This window comes from Equus przewalskii, chromosome 1, assembly GCF_037783145.1.
Source record: "Equus przewalskii isolate Varuska chromosome 1, EquPr2, whole genome shotgun sequence".
Classification (NCBI taxonomy): Eukaryota; Metazoa; Chordata; class Mammalia; order Perissodactyla; family Equidae; genus Equus; species Equus przewalskii.
Window position 1 is genome coordinate 30,135,603 of NC_091831.1, and position 14,742 is coordinate 30,150,344.

At 53.5% G+C, this 14,742-nt stretch overlaps 1 long non-coding RNA gene across 2 annotated transcripts in view; it reads left to right on the plus strand.

Moving 5' to 3' along the window:
* The first annotated feature begins 1,779 nt into the window (after positions 1–1,779).
* The window catches only part of LOC139073787 (uncharacterized), a 63,471-nt gene continuing 50,508 nt past the window's right edge, over positions 1,780–14,742 (plus strand). Inside the window, exon 1 of one of the 2 annotated variants that reach the window (XR_011522786.1) lies at positions 1,780–1,916. This is a non-coding gene — a long non-coding RNA (uncharacterized lncRNA). Of the gene's footprint in view, positions 1,917–5,139; positions 5,259–14,742 lie in introns of those variants that run through there. The other variant, XR_011522787.1, reaches the window with a different exon arrangement.

Below are 14,742 nucleotides of genomic sequence, written 5' to 3' on the forward strand. Positions count from 1 at the left end.
AATAGACAAGGACTAGTATAGAGTCGCGAAGTCCAAGTTGCTGCGGGCGAGACTGCACTGCCTCGGGTGCCCGAACGACCGATTCCAGCCCCTCCTGGCCGCACCTTCCCGGTTAGGGCTTGTGTGGGAGGCTTCTTGTCCGCCAACCAAGTGCTGGGAAGGATGACCCAGGAGCGTGGTTTTTCCAGCTGCCGCGGGGGCAGGAAAACTTCCTGGCCTGTAAACACCGGGCGCTGGATCCCGAAGGAGACGGAATGTTTTATATACGTACGGATGGGCGACGTGTCCGTTCCCGCCTTGTTGACTTTGCTCAAGCTGTTCCCTCCACTTGGAACGTCTTCCCTGCCCTTGTCTCCATGAGTCGAAAGCTGTTCTCTAAGGCTCTGCTCAGATAGCACCTTGTCAAGGAAGCGCTCCCTGATCGCCTAGCCGGAAATCATCCCTCCCGCCTTTGAACTTGCACCACGTGTTAGTAAAGGACAGTCGGTTCACTTGTCACTTTCCACCTAGTGCTATAGCTGTATTGCCTACCTGGTCTCCCCGGGTAGACTATAAGCCCCCGTGAGCAAAGTCCCGGTTGCATTTGCCCTTGTAACCGTTGCAGCGGCCGCAGTAAGCAGGTATGTGAGAGACAGGACGAGGGAGTTATTACTGAACTTTGTTGTCTGACAGCTCTTGGTTCGAATCTTGGCCTGGTCAGTGTGTGGCCTTGGGCGTTTCTAAGCCTCAGTTTCTTGGTATACAAAAAAGGAGACAGTAATACCTTTTTCAGGGTTGTTGCCAGGGATAAATGAGGTAGAACATGCCAGGAGCTTAGTTCAGGGCCCTGCTCATGTTAAGTGCTCAATTCATGTCAACTACCGCTATTCTGAATCAGAGGCCAAGCAGTGTTTGTGGACTGCATTGGTGAGGATGTGGCTGGAGTGCCGCACACGCTGGATGGCTTCATAAGGTCTTGAGAACAGGATCTGTCCTCACATGGCAGGTGGCCCCACCGTGGAGGCCGTCTTTTCCGCCTATGGAAATTGGGTGCCTGGGTCTAGGCCCGAACCCCCTGAGGCGTCTTTCTCATTTCTCCAACCCACATGCCTTCTGGCGCCCTCGTGCGGCTCTGGTTGTTTTCTGGGCGAATCTACAGGGTCCCCTGAGATTCTGGACACCCGCGCCAATGGGGATAATGTTCCCGCACAATAGACATTCACCTGCCACCACGTCTAGCCCAATGAGGAGCCGCGGGCGCTGCTGAGAGGCCCACAGAAAGACCCGAGGCGGCACTGGCCTTGAAAAAGTGCGGACCAGTTCCGGCCCCCATCGTGGTGCCCCTCATCCAGCCCTACCCACCCTCAAGCGTTTTTTGGCGGACATGATGGTGGAGCTAGGGGGAACCGGCCTCAGCTGGAAGGGGCGGGTGGAAGGCGCGGGGACTCTGGACAACGCCCCCGGGCGACGGCAGATTCGGGATGGGAGTAGGGGCGAGAATGGAGAGCTGCTGTGCGGGGCCCCGCAACGGCGGGAGGAGTGGGTGCCCAAGGCCGAGGAGAGAAAGAACAGCCGGTCGGGAGGGGGGAGAGGCGGAGCTGTTCAGGAGCGAGCGGAAATGGTGCGGGGAGTCAGCCTCTGGGGCCGCCCGGGGAGCTGGGATGCGGCGCGGGCCACGTGCGCCCGGGAGTACTTAGCGTGGCAGGCGGCCCGCGGGCGGTGGTGGAGACCCTCTGTGGGCAGGGCCTTGTGCTGGGACGACCATCCCTCAGCCGCAGGGTCGCCCGGTGACTTTCAGCTTTGAATTCAGAGACTATTGACGCCCCAGGCGGGGCCAGCGTCTCCAGACCAGGCCACGGGGCTGCAGAGAGAAGAACACGCCTGCTTTTGCCGCGGATCGCGAGCGCTCGGGCGCAAAGACCCAGAGTGAGGTGGGGGTGAGTGCGCGGCACTGCGGGGTGGGAGTCCTTGAGTGTGTGCGTCGTGATGGCAGGCGAACATAAAAGAAGGAAGCTGCCTCCAGTCCCATTCCTCCACTCCCATCCCCAAGGATAGACCGTCGCGGGGAATGTTTCTGCTCCCCTTCCTTCAGTCCCCAATGCTTTTCGCTTCTTTGGGTGATATTCTTGAGTGATTTCAAGATGCAAAAAAAAGACAAGACAATGACAAAAGCTATTGAAAGTCTCTCTCCCCCGTTTGCAACCGAAGCCTGCATCTCCTTGCTATGTTCTCTTGCTTCTCCGCGGCGCTTTGCTCCCAGACCTTCCCTAAACCCATCCCAAGGAGCCCCAGCTTAGAACCCGTGGCCCCGGGGTGCTGGGAACACCAAGACACGCCCACACACCCGCTCCCTGCCGCCGGGAGTCCACCTAGTTGCCTCCTCCCTGAGCACGCAGAATGCTGTCTCCTCCCCACCCGCAGGCCCACGCAGTCCGATCTCCTCCAAACCCGCCGCCAGCACTACCCTGCCAGCTACCCCGCTTGGGCTAGGCCTGAGTGGTTCTGTCCTGCAGCCGCTGACCCGGTTGCTCCTCGGCAGGCCGTCCGGGGACGCAGTTGTGGCCCGCCAGGCTGGAGGCCCGTGAGGATCCGGAGCGTGGGGAGCCCAGGCCAAGGGGCCTAGTGGGCAGTTTCTCTGCCCCATCCCCCTTTTCTCTTCCCATCCCCAGCCATGCTCAGGGCTGATCTAGCGGCGAGAAGCTGTTCTTAGTCTTACGCCCTGAGCAGGCGCTCGGGTCCTAGTTTCTGGCTGCCCTCTCCTAGTAGTTCAAGGCTCGCGTCGGTGGGTCTGCTTCTCCCGAAGCGGAGCTTGCCAGCAGGGATCCCTCCCAGGCTAATCCCGTCTAGATGGCCTGCCTTTCCCGAGCCCACAGCCGCAGCCCGGACGACCCGTGAGCGTGTGCGCCGCCAGCTGCGCGCCGCTGTCCCGGAGGAAAACGCCAGAGCCATAGTTACACGGCAGCAGCGGTCGGTTCTCGGGAGTCACTTATCAGAATGTGGAATCCAGTTCCATCGCGTATCCGGTTACGGGCCCGTTCTGGGGCATTTGCATTGTCTTGTTTGAAATGAGGATCTTTGAAATTCTGGAGCTGTGCTCGACTAATAATAGGTTTTCGTTTCGTGGACGGTGTAGCCAATTCCTGCCAGATAAAGTAAATATCGTTGCATCCATGGAAGAGTTGGATTTAATATTGAGTGTATCTGCCTCTATACGCTTTTATCACATTCTACGTTTATGCAAGTTCCCCTTCTCCCATATATGATTAAAGATTAAAGAATCGTAAAATGGTGGCAGATTCTATGAGGGTGAAGTGCTATGTAGGCTATATAGATGCATAAGCGATAAATAAACGTATGCTTTTGTGTTTTTTTGGGAGAAAAGCCATGTGCTAATCATTACAATAAATATATTATCAAATAAAAATGTGATGATTCTTTGAAAACTGTAAAATGTTCCCATAAGTTATTCTCTACACAAAAATTGCTTAATTAATATACATATAAATATAGGCAGATAATCAATCATTTTAGTTATATATGCCACTGCTAATGTTATTACCTTCCAACTATTAAATAGCCATTTAATTATGTAACCATATGTAATTATGTAACCATTTAATTATGCCACAAAAAAAGTTGAAAGTAATCGTGGCTTTCTAATCTAAATGCAGCATCACAGTCAGAACTGACTTTCTATTAAAGCATGGAAAATCATCCTGTGATGAACTCAGCTAGCCAGAACTATATGATAACATTTCAGGTGAATTTTTTTCATTGAACTTTTTCATTTTTTACTCCTCTCCTAGAAATTTCATTTTCAATGACATCTTACAAAGAGGGAAGAAAGAAAAGTTTCCTCTTTAGCGGCAGCACTAAATAGTTTTTATTTTGTTTCTGTTGTTGTTGGTGGTGTGTATGTGTGTATGTTTTGGTTTGGTCTTTAGTTGAGGGATGTTAGAGAGCTATCCAAAATTTTTGAGCAAGCGAGAGACAATAGTGTTTTGTGAGAAGAGTGAATACATTTTCTACTTTTAAAGCAGTGTCAACTAGGTAGGTCAGTCCCAGAAAGCATTAAACTGATTTGGTTTCTTGAGAGGATTTGTTTCCTCATTTTGGTAATTTGTAAAAAGATTTTAACATGGTGTTTTGAGCAATTTAGCTTGTTTTGCATATGTTTGTATAAATGCCAGATTTCCTCAGGTTGTATTTGGAATTGAGTTTTCGAAATAACCCACCGCTTCCCTTCCCTGGGAGAAAACCAGTCCAAGTTCAATAATCCCTGTAGTTCTTTGTAAATTACAGGCCCTTACTGAAGACGTGAGTTTCGATTGCTCAGGGAGGGGACCTTCCACATCTACGTGTATCTGCTCCCTCCAAAAAATTTTAAGATAACAATGTAAATATAGCTTTCATCACCAAAATCAGTTCTATTCTGCCGTTGGAACACACAAGTCAGAAAGGCTAACTTTGTCCAGTGAAAATCAATTCAATATTTTTTCAAACAAAAACGCCTAAGTGAAGGACGCCTGTATGCACACATTTATTTGTACTATTTGCGTGTGCTATTTGGGAGTGCAGCGAGCAGTTTTAACTTGGGGATTAAACTGGAATTCTGGATGCATTCCTTAACTTTTTTGTTTTTTTTTTTTAGCGTGAGTTTAACTTCCTGTAGAGAAATTTCAACGTCTATAGACCTTTTAAAATATAATCTGACTTCAGAAGAGCAGCTGCAGTCTTTGGTGAATTAATTCACTTAAACCAGAAAGCCTGCCTGCTCCGTGCCGGTCTCTGAGCAGTAAGGGTGGGGGTGGGGGAATGTGGTTATCCCGTCCCAGGAAGCAGAGATTCTTGGTGAGTCTTCCTAGTGCGATCTTCTTCTCAACCCTGTCTGCTCTCAACCGCAAGTCCTGGCAGCTCGGCCTCCTCGGACGTAGAAACCTTTCCCCAAATCTCCCTGGGAGCGAATGACTTCAAACCGTTTGAGAACGAAAACACCTTTCTCATTTGGAAACAAACGTTTGCCGCAGTCTTATCGTTTAAGTAACGCCTTATCCCTCCGTCGCTGCGTCCCAGCCTGGAAGTCCTGGTCTGTGGTGGGCACCAGAGAGCGATTCCCAAGGTGCGGCGGGACCTTTGCTCCGTCACTGCGCGACCGGGTCTGCGGGCCTAGCCGTCCACTTGCCTTTGGTTCCCTGAAGCTCCGGGGGCACCCAACAATTACTACTGCCCTGGCGACAGTCCCAGCTTGCCTGACCCTGAGAAGATGTTGCGGGGTGGGGGTAAGTGGTTGCTGGCCTTGCTTGGATCAGCTGGGGGCCGATCTGGAAAGGATCGAGACCCCAGGCCGCCGCGGCGCACCAGGGCGCACAGCCACGGGGACAGAAGGCGTGACGCGCCGGAGGAGCCAGGGCCAGGCCCGCAACCCGGGGCCTCTGGACTTCGCTGGTGTGTCTGGTCGAGGGTTTGGCGGCCTCGCGGGTGCGGGGACTGTGAGGTTGGGAGGCCTCACTGTGCCCTGCCGGCGGTGGGCGCCGCGTCTCCAAGCCCGCGCACTGTGTCCGCGCTGGTTGGGGCCGGGAGTGCGGAGTTTTTTCCCCCGGCGCGACTCTCTCCAGCTGCTGGCTAAGAGCCTGGGGCCCTAGCGACGAGCCCCGGGGAGACCTGGGCTGGGCTTCTGTCCTTGAACCTGCCTGTAGGTTCCCGAACTCCGCTCGACCTCTCGGCACTCCCACCAACCAGAGAGCAGGATCTTGTTACCTCTCGGGGGGGGTTTGCCGCACCCAGAGACCCGGCAGAGCCTCCAGTCCGGGACCCCAGAACTTCCGTGGCCCTCTTCCTCTGCACCCCCCAGCCAGCCTCTTTCCCCTTTCGGCCCCTTCCTCTTTCACTGGGCCCATCTCTTACTCTCCCACCCGGTCCCTTCCTCACTCTCCCTTTTTCCTCAGTACCCTTCCCCCACCTCCTTTCTCCCTCACCTCCTCCCGGTCTCTCTGGCCTCCTTTCTCCCTCCTTCTCCACTCTTCCCCACCTGTTTCACTCTTCCTTATTTTTTCACTCCCTTTTCCCTTCCCCCTCATCTTATTTCACTCTCCTTTCCCCCTCCTTTCTCACTCCTCCGCTCTGATGCTCTCCTGCTTTTTGTCACTGGACCCTGAGCGGACCGGCTCCTGATTCCTCGACCCTACTCCCCATTCCACCCCTGTGCTTACTGTCCCGGGAGCTGCCCATAAAATGCCCATGCACCCTTGGGCGTGTGATAGGGATGCTCCTCTGCACCCTGCTCCAGCCTGTAGGACCTCTCCCACCTTCCAGCCCCCCAGTTCCCAGCAGCCTGGGCTGTGGGCCCTGACCCGTCTGTGGGGCTCCAGATGGCAGGCTTGGCCACCCTCCCCGTGGAAATCCCCGCTCCAGGCAGATCCTGCAGAGCCTCCGTTTCCTTCTATTGTGGCAGTCCAGAGAGAGTCACAGCGGAGCTGAAGGTGACTGTAAGACCTGGGCCCCCAGGCATCCCTTGAGAGCAGATGGGGGCTCCTAGACCAGGGCTAACCCCCTCCTGGGCCAGGGCCAGGCGACAGCAGACTGGACTGACCTTCCCTTTTCTTTATTTCCTGCCAGCTCCACTTTAGATTAGGGGGCTGTTCAGTCTTAAGATCACCCCAGCTGGCGAGTGTTTCCAAGACTGCTTTACAATGCAGGGGCCAAAGCCAGGGGAGAAGACTGGGGTCTCTGGCTCCCACACCAGCCCAGAGGGAGCAAGGACTGAGCACTCTGTAGTTGTTCCCGGCCCACCAATAATCACCTTCCTCTTCCTAGTGGCTGGGTATGGGGCCAGTGGAGCCACTGAGTCACTGGCCTCCAGAGAGGAGACAGGGCTCGAGACCTTCTCCCCTGTGAGTCAGGCTCCCTCGCTGCCGGGGAGGCCGCTGGCCACCCTCTATCCTTTTACCTCCCGTCTGCGACCATGTTTCTGATGTTGATGGCAGTTGCATCACTCTGATAAATATGGGTTTCCAACAGATGGATGTGGACCTGACATATGTTTCTTATGACTGATCTTTCTCCTTGAATGAAAAGGAAGGTGCTTTCCTGTGTGGACACATCAGCATGTGTGTAAATGGATAGGCACGGGGAAGAAGGCACTCAGGACCCCCCATAAATGTAGACTCCACATTAGGGCTCTGCTCTTTCAGAGTGTGGTTATAACGGGAGGGCTGGGCCAACACTCATTCCGAATCCCCCTCCCTCCTTTTTCTCCCATAATAATGTGAATTACTGGTAGTGACATGAGATTTGGAGAGAAATGTTTATATGAACCAAGATGAAAACTTACTTCCATGACTATTAGATGCTCTATTTCCATACAAGCAATTTATGGGATCATTACAATTAGTCTTGTGCAAAGTGGTCCCATAAGGACCTGTCTAAGCTGCAGTCAGAGAAGACGGAATAGATTTTATTACCAGAGTTGTAATGACTGTGTGTGTTCTTGAAAGTAATAAAACCACATTGAAATTATTCTGCAATTTAGACTTTTAAAAACTTCACATCCCCCTACCATTAGTATAGTAGAGAGGGTGGCCTGTGTGTATGTATGTTTACGTATTGTGCCCCCTACTCTGAGCAAACACGGATGTGGGCCCGTATGAATGATTTACGCCTCCCACAACCGGTAAGCCAGTGTGTATGTGAATGGATGCGGACGAGCCTCCTGAGCATGCAGGTGTGAGCGTTGGCACCTGTGACACCCTCCTCTGCAGGGAGAGCCCACGGAGTGAGGAGGCTGGGTGTGGGGTGGGGCCTGGGGAAGACGTGGCTTTCTCTAAATCACAGTCACACCTCATCGTGTCTTGGGCCAAAGCATCCACTCGGGAGGGAGTCCGCCAGAGGGGTTTGGAGCCTGGTCCTGCTGCTTTTGTGGTCTCATAACCTTGAGCCAGTCCTTCAACCTCGCTGAGCAGCAGTTCTCTCACCTCTCAAAGGAGATGATGAAGGTGCGGACTTCACAGGCCTGCAGTAAGGATTAAAGAAATGATGGCAGGAAAGCGCTCGCAGAGAAGCCCGCAGGAAACGTTCTTGCGATGGTGACTGAGGGTGGCCGCCCAAGGAGGGGTCTCTGAACCTCTCCTCCTCTGAGCAGAGCTCAGGGGGCACGATTCCCAGGCGCTCCTTTTCCTCACTGGGGGAAAAAGCATTATTTACCTATCAAATTTTGCACTTTTTTCTTTTCTAACTGGTCCCCAAACAGGGAGACTAGGTCTCTTAACCATTTGAGTTTTAGGATATACTCTTGGAACCATCAACAGCCTCCACTCGGCCTCCCCCCCTTCCCACACCCCACCCCCTGAAGCTGAAGTAAACAAATCCCGCACCAGACCGAGCTTCCCGCTCCCACAAAAGCATCATTTTTAGCGGCAGTAAACAAATCCCCTAAGCCCATGTCATTGTTATCGTGTTTAGATAAAGATCTGGCCAATTAGTGTCCCAGCTGGAATGTAAATAAATCAGCTGCCCCAGACGCACAGCGGTGGTGGGCGTCCATCTCCCACCCCAGCCTCCACATTAAGGTCCAGCATTCCTCCTTCTCTCCTTTTCCTTCTGGTATGAGGGACAACCTCTGGCCTTGGGATTTACGTGGTCTCTAATCTCTGTCCCAGATCTGCTGTGTGACTTCAGGCAGGTCACTTACCCTCTCTGAGCCTGTTTCCTTTTCCATAAAGAGGAGTTGATGATGACTACATCTCAGGGTTGGGAGTGAGCAGCAGTAATAGCAGAAATAATATGGCTGATGATAAAAATAATACTCCCACCAGCAATGGTCATATAGATAACATTAGCTACCATTCATGGCTTTCCTATAAGCACAGAATGGCTCAGTGATTAAGTGCCTCCCCACTCCCGAACTCCCACATAAACTGTGAGACGGTGGGCAAGCGGCCTCTGTAGGGCTGGGGGACTGCTGTGTATGAAGATCTGAGAACAGCACCTGTGTTGTAAACCCTCGCTGCCTCCACCATTGTTACTGTTTCTGCTCCTTGCAGTAGCTCTTGTCTATGGCCCTGTTCATGTAACCATTTGACAGAGGAGGAAACTGAAGCTCCGAGAGGTGAAGTAACTCGCCCAAGGTTAAGTTCCTTGCCTTCCACGTTCCTCTCCCTCTCTTCGCTCCTCTCCCTCCCGGGGCAGCCCCAGCTTTACCAGGCTGAGCAGGAGCGCAAGGCCTGCCTGCCGGGGCACTGTTCTCTCTGCTTTTGCGAATTCCTGCTCGGTCCTCGACAGCCCTCCCCCCACCCCCAGTCTTCCTGGAGGGCCCAGGCGGTAGTCCACAGCCCCCGCGAAGAATGTGCCCGGGCGGTGGGATTGCCTGGAAGCTGCCTTGAAGATAAACACGGCTGGGCGGTGGGGCGGAGCTGGTGGAGCCCCCTCCCCTCCTCTCCCTACCGGCACCCCCCTCGGAGCTGCTTCCTTTCTCCCCATCTCCGTCCTTCTTTGCTTTCTCTTCAAAAAGAAGAGGGGCTGCCAGCTCTGTGCTCTGTCTTCTGAGGCGCCTGCCACGGAGGTAATATTAATCATGATAAACTTCCCACGTGATAATAAAGCGTTACCCATACATGATCGTTACAACATCCCTATGAGATTATTTCTCCTCTCCCCGCAATTTAGAGCCGTGGAAATTGAGGCCCGCAGAAATGAAATGACTTGTCTAAGGTCACAGAGCAGGTAGGCGGTGGATGCAGGACCACCAGGCCGGTGCGCTGGACACTGCCGCCCCACCCCCCGGGTGGGCTGGAGAGAAAGTCCTGCCCCAGCCCGACTCCAGGAACCAGGACCCCAAGGCCACCTGCTCCCAGGGAGATCTTTCTGTGGGAGGCCCCTGAGCTGATCCGCTAGCTCGGAGGCCTTGCTCTGGGAGCAGCGTCTGCAGCCCCAGCTCGGAGCAGCCCGTCGGGCCCCTGGGAGCGCCGCGAGCCCAGCTGCGGCTCCCTGGGAACTGGCCCAGGGGTGGTGGCTCCCCTCCCCCCTGTCCTGACCTCTCAGGCCACTGTGCCCACGCCCTTTGCAGAAGAAGGAACTTCCCTCTGGAAACCAAACCCCCGCAGCCCGGCGGGGCCGGGGACGCGCTGGAGCCAGGCTCCAGACCCTGGAAACCCGGCCCGTCGGAATCTGAGCAAGTGCTGTACCTCGGTGTGCACCGCGCGCTTCCTGGAGCAGAGTGGTGGGTTCAAATCCTGTCTCCACTCTGTCTCCGGGCGAGTTCCTTAATTCGGAGCCCCGTTTTTCCGATTTGTGGCACCGGGAATACTGAGAGTACCTACCTCCTGGGTCGCTCTGAGGATTAAAGAGATTACTTCTGTGAAGCACTTAGTGCGGTGCCTGGCACAGTAAACGCTCAATAACTGCTAGATTGTTATCGTTAACCCGGGGCCCGGTGGAGGCTGACTTTTCCGTTTCTGGGTGTGAGCTGCGTCCCTGTGCGCAGCGAGGCTGCGGATGGCGCCGGGCCGCACCCGCGGGCTACGGCTGGACACTTGGGCGCGCGAAGTTTTGGAGAAGAGCCGGGTTAGTCCGGGTCCGCTGTGTTGGGGGCCGGGCTTAGGCGATCACCGCGGCTCTGCGTCCTGGGCGTGCGCGTCTGTCCCGAGCCGCGTGCGTGTCGAGGCCTGTGCGTGTCAGGAGCCGGTCCCCGTTGACGCGCCCGCGGGGACCTCACCTGCTCTGGATTTAGATTTCGGCCGGGCCAAGAACCTCTGGTTTACCTGACGGATGCGTGGTGTCCACGATGTGTACACAAACCCGAGCGAGGCTGGAGTCCCCCGTGCTCGGCCTCTGGCTCATCGAACAATTTGCGCTATTAATGGTTATTTTATTTATATCGTTAGAATTGTCCCCCCCGGGTCTGTTTACACCAACGTCTGGCCGTCCAGGCCGCAGTGTTTGGACAGGGGATTACGCTAATGGATGGCGAGCTGGGAGGAGGGAAGGAGGCGCTGCTGGAAACTGGGCTCCGGGCTGCCACGCGGGGTGGGCCTCGAGGGAAGCGGAGCAGGCCTCTTCTGGGCTCGACATCTGACCTTAGGAGGGAAGGAAACGTGTCTGCTCGCGATAGGAAGCTTCGGGGCCTCGGGAGGGGTGGAGGCTGGAGGTGCCTGCTCCCGGGGCGGCCCCTACCTCGCTTCTCTCAAGGCCTTTCAGAACTCAGAACTCGAGGTCGTCCCGCTTGGGTGCGCACACGTCAACAAGTAAACAAGATCTGGAGCTACCAGGATGGCGGCCTCTTTGATTCCCCCGTCGGTGGCTGCCAGCTCCGTGCTTCGGCCTCCAAATCCGGATTATGGCTGAGCCCCGGGCGCCCGGCGGCCGGTGGGGTTAGACGCGCCTTCAAAGGGCGGCCGCCCAGCGGGCACGCTGCTCCGCAAATCGGGGAGGCCCCACAGCACCCAGCCCTAGGTGCGCACCCCACGCCCACCTAGCACTTGGGAGCAAAACTCGGCCTGCGCACCCGGCGCACGCAGTGGAAAGGCCCGTCCGCTGGCACCAGGGGCCAAGGAGGTTTTCTGGGATTTTTGGCAGCCTTCAGCTTCAAAAGACCTAGGCCTGGAATTCCTGGATTTGGAGCCAAGCATCTTTGCTACAGGGCTGGGGCTGATGCATAAAAATATCTAACATTTAATTAGCGTTTACTATGTGCCAGACACCATGCCAAGCATTTTTGCTCTCCACCACAATCCTTGGGACTATTATCCCATTTTACAGAAGAGGACACAAGAGGCTTCAGTAGCTGGGGCAAGGTCTCTGACGGCTGGTGTCAGAGCCAGAACTCTAGCCGTGCAGTCTGGCTACAGTACTGGGGCGGTGGTTCTCAAGTTTTGGGGTTTGAGCACCCGTTTGGGACCCTGATGTAAGCTATGGACCCCCTCCCCAGAAGAATGCTCATGGGCACATGCAACCCTTTCTCAACAATTTTAGGGTCTTCATCGAGTCCCGTAGGTCGGGCCAAGGACTTCTGAGTAATAGTTTTGACTTTACAGGTTATACAAAGTGCATTTGATTTAATTTGTTAATTTTGAACATAGATTAGGAAGGTAGTACTTTTAATATCCGTTTTATAACTAAAGATTCCTGAAGCTCAGAGAGGTAAAGTCACTTGCTCAAGATCACACAGCTGGTAAATGTGGAGTTGGGCTCTCAGGTCTTTGGACTCTAGAGTCTTGGTGCGCACCACTTCTCCACTCTCCCCCACTATGAAGTTTTCCTTTTCCTTCCCTCTTAGCTCTCGCTTTCTCTTGGGGGGGAGTGGTAAAGGGGCGCGCAAGTGGGGCCATTCCTCCAGAGGATCTGGGTTATTCTTGGGGGCCTCTGCGAGGTGCTCTGCTGCTCTGCTGGCGGGGGCGCAGCGCCAGGACCCGGTTGCCCTTGCTCTGTGGGCCGCGCTGCCAGGACGCGCGCTCCGGTAAACGGTTTATCTAAAGACAACTTCTGTTTCTCGTTCGCTGTCGGGAGTTGCCCTGTAGCCGGCAATGAAAAATGCGCCTTTTCCCGAGACTCTGGCGCTGGTGATTTATGTGGGAACCGTCCTCACCCGCGAGGCCTGGGCTGCTCAGCCGGGCCTAGGGGGTGGAGGGCGGGGGCAGGCCTGGAAGAGAACCTGGTGCCCCGGCCCTTCCAGCGCCCGCTTTTACGGCGCCCCCCTCCACCCCTACCTCCAGGACATTTTACAGCCGCTCCCCCAGGAAGCTGAGCGCTTTATCGCGGTAAAGTAAACACCATTATCCCAGGTCCATTAACACGGAGATTTTGGCGTTGTAAATAGACCCCGAGAGGGAAAAGAGCAGCCCCCTCGAGCTCCCTTGTAAAACCGAGAAGGTTCTCCAAGATTTATGGCCGTTGATTGGCCCCCCAACCTTCTAAAAAATCTCAGTCTTGACCAAAGCCAGAAGGTAGGGCATTCCCCCCAGCCTAGAAATCCCGCCCCTGGTGTTAAGACTGCGAGGGTGAGGAGTCCCCAGGACGCGTCTAGCCTGGTCATTAATTTTCTTTAAGTCACAAGCCCAGGAATGCTGATTCTTTTCCGGCTGTGGATGCATAGATAAACTCTGCAGCTCCCCAGGAGCTCTTAACAGGGAGCAACCAGTGTAGACGGTGCCAAGGGCCGGGATACTTGTGTTCCAGGCGTCTTCTTCATTTGTAAACTGGATAATGCTTTCAGCAGCTACTTAGGAGTCTATAAAGCACAGGAGACTTGCAGTTGATGGGTGCTGCCAGAGCACGGTCTCCCAGGGCAGTCATTTCACCAGCTTGCACGGCCTTGCATTTGCCTCTCTTTCCAAAAGGATATCCGCATCTTATTCACTCTTGGGCCAGCCTAGATATGAAATCAGGGAAGGATGGTGGTACCGGCACACGACAGACTAGACGGTCCTAGCTCGCTCTCTCTCTGCCTTTCTGTTTCTGATGAGTATCCAGTGACCTGTTCTGGGAAGTTTCTGTTCATCTGGATTGTGGTTTTCTTATCCCCTCAAGTCAATATTTCTATCAAACAGTGGATTTTGACCTAGGAAAGGCGGCTCAGTTTGATTGAGAAAACAAAGGGACAAGTTCTCTAGGCCAAAGGAAGCTTCAGGAGCGCCCAGCCTCTCCTAACCCTTGCCAAGGTCGCTTTCAGGACACAGTCCATGCCCGCTTGACCTGCTCCTTCTTTAGCCCTGAGAATTTAGTAATTCTTGTGGGATCCTCCATCTGGCTGAAGGGTTGGCCTTCGGGGAGGGGCAATAGAGAAAAAACAGAGAGCAGAAGTGTGCCAAAAATTGTTCTGGTCCTTTGGCATAACTGCCTCTACCTAGAGCACGGACTTTTAATCTTTTTTTTTTTTTGGTACCAAAGATCCCTTAGACAACTTTGACAGTTTGGTGAAGCCTATGGACCCTCTCCCAGAATGCTTTTAAATGCATAAAATAAAATGCATACAATGACATTGAGAAACAGTTATCAAAATCTTTTTTAAAATAGTAGTGTAGTAATATATATGCTTCTTTATTAATTGATTAAATAACAAAATCTAGTGGCAGTTCTAAGGACAACCATAATTTCAAAGTAGTGATGAATGTGAATGGGACTTCATGGTATCTACAGCATCAGTAGTGTTCTATGACAATATCAGTGATTCCTATGGGTGACAAAGTTGTAGGTTACTACTAATACTACTGGGTTTGTTGCCTACATTTAATAATTAAGGAAATGCTAACTTACACTTAGAACTAATAAAAATAAAGATGTATTTTTCCCCTTCACATTTATGGACACCCCCTGAATTCTACGCTCAGGTTCCTTGGCAATCCATAAATGGCCAGGTTAAGAACCACTGGTCAAGGGTCAAAATCTAGACCACTTCATCTCAAAGAGTGGTCTTCCCATCACCTGCATCAGAATCTTCTAGAGGTGTTCCTTAGAAAATTCTAGGGCCCCCTCTGAGATCTACTGTATGAGTTGACGCAGAAAACTGCATTTTAAACTTAATTTTCAGAGGATTGTTTTCACACAAAGTGTGAGAATGGCTGTATCTGGACCTCACTGATTAGCATCAGCACTTCGGCTGGCTGCTTGGATGGTGAAAGAAGATTCCTTTGGAGAGCTGGGGAGTAGGGTGGGAAAGCAGGGATTCTGGGCAGAAGCTCTTCTGTGGACACTGCTTTGAGGTGGTGCAGGTGAACTTGGTGGGCACAGCAAGCTAGGGCATGGGAGAACACCAGGGAAGGAAGCTGGAATGGG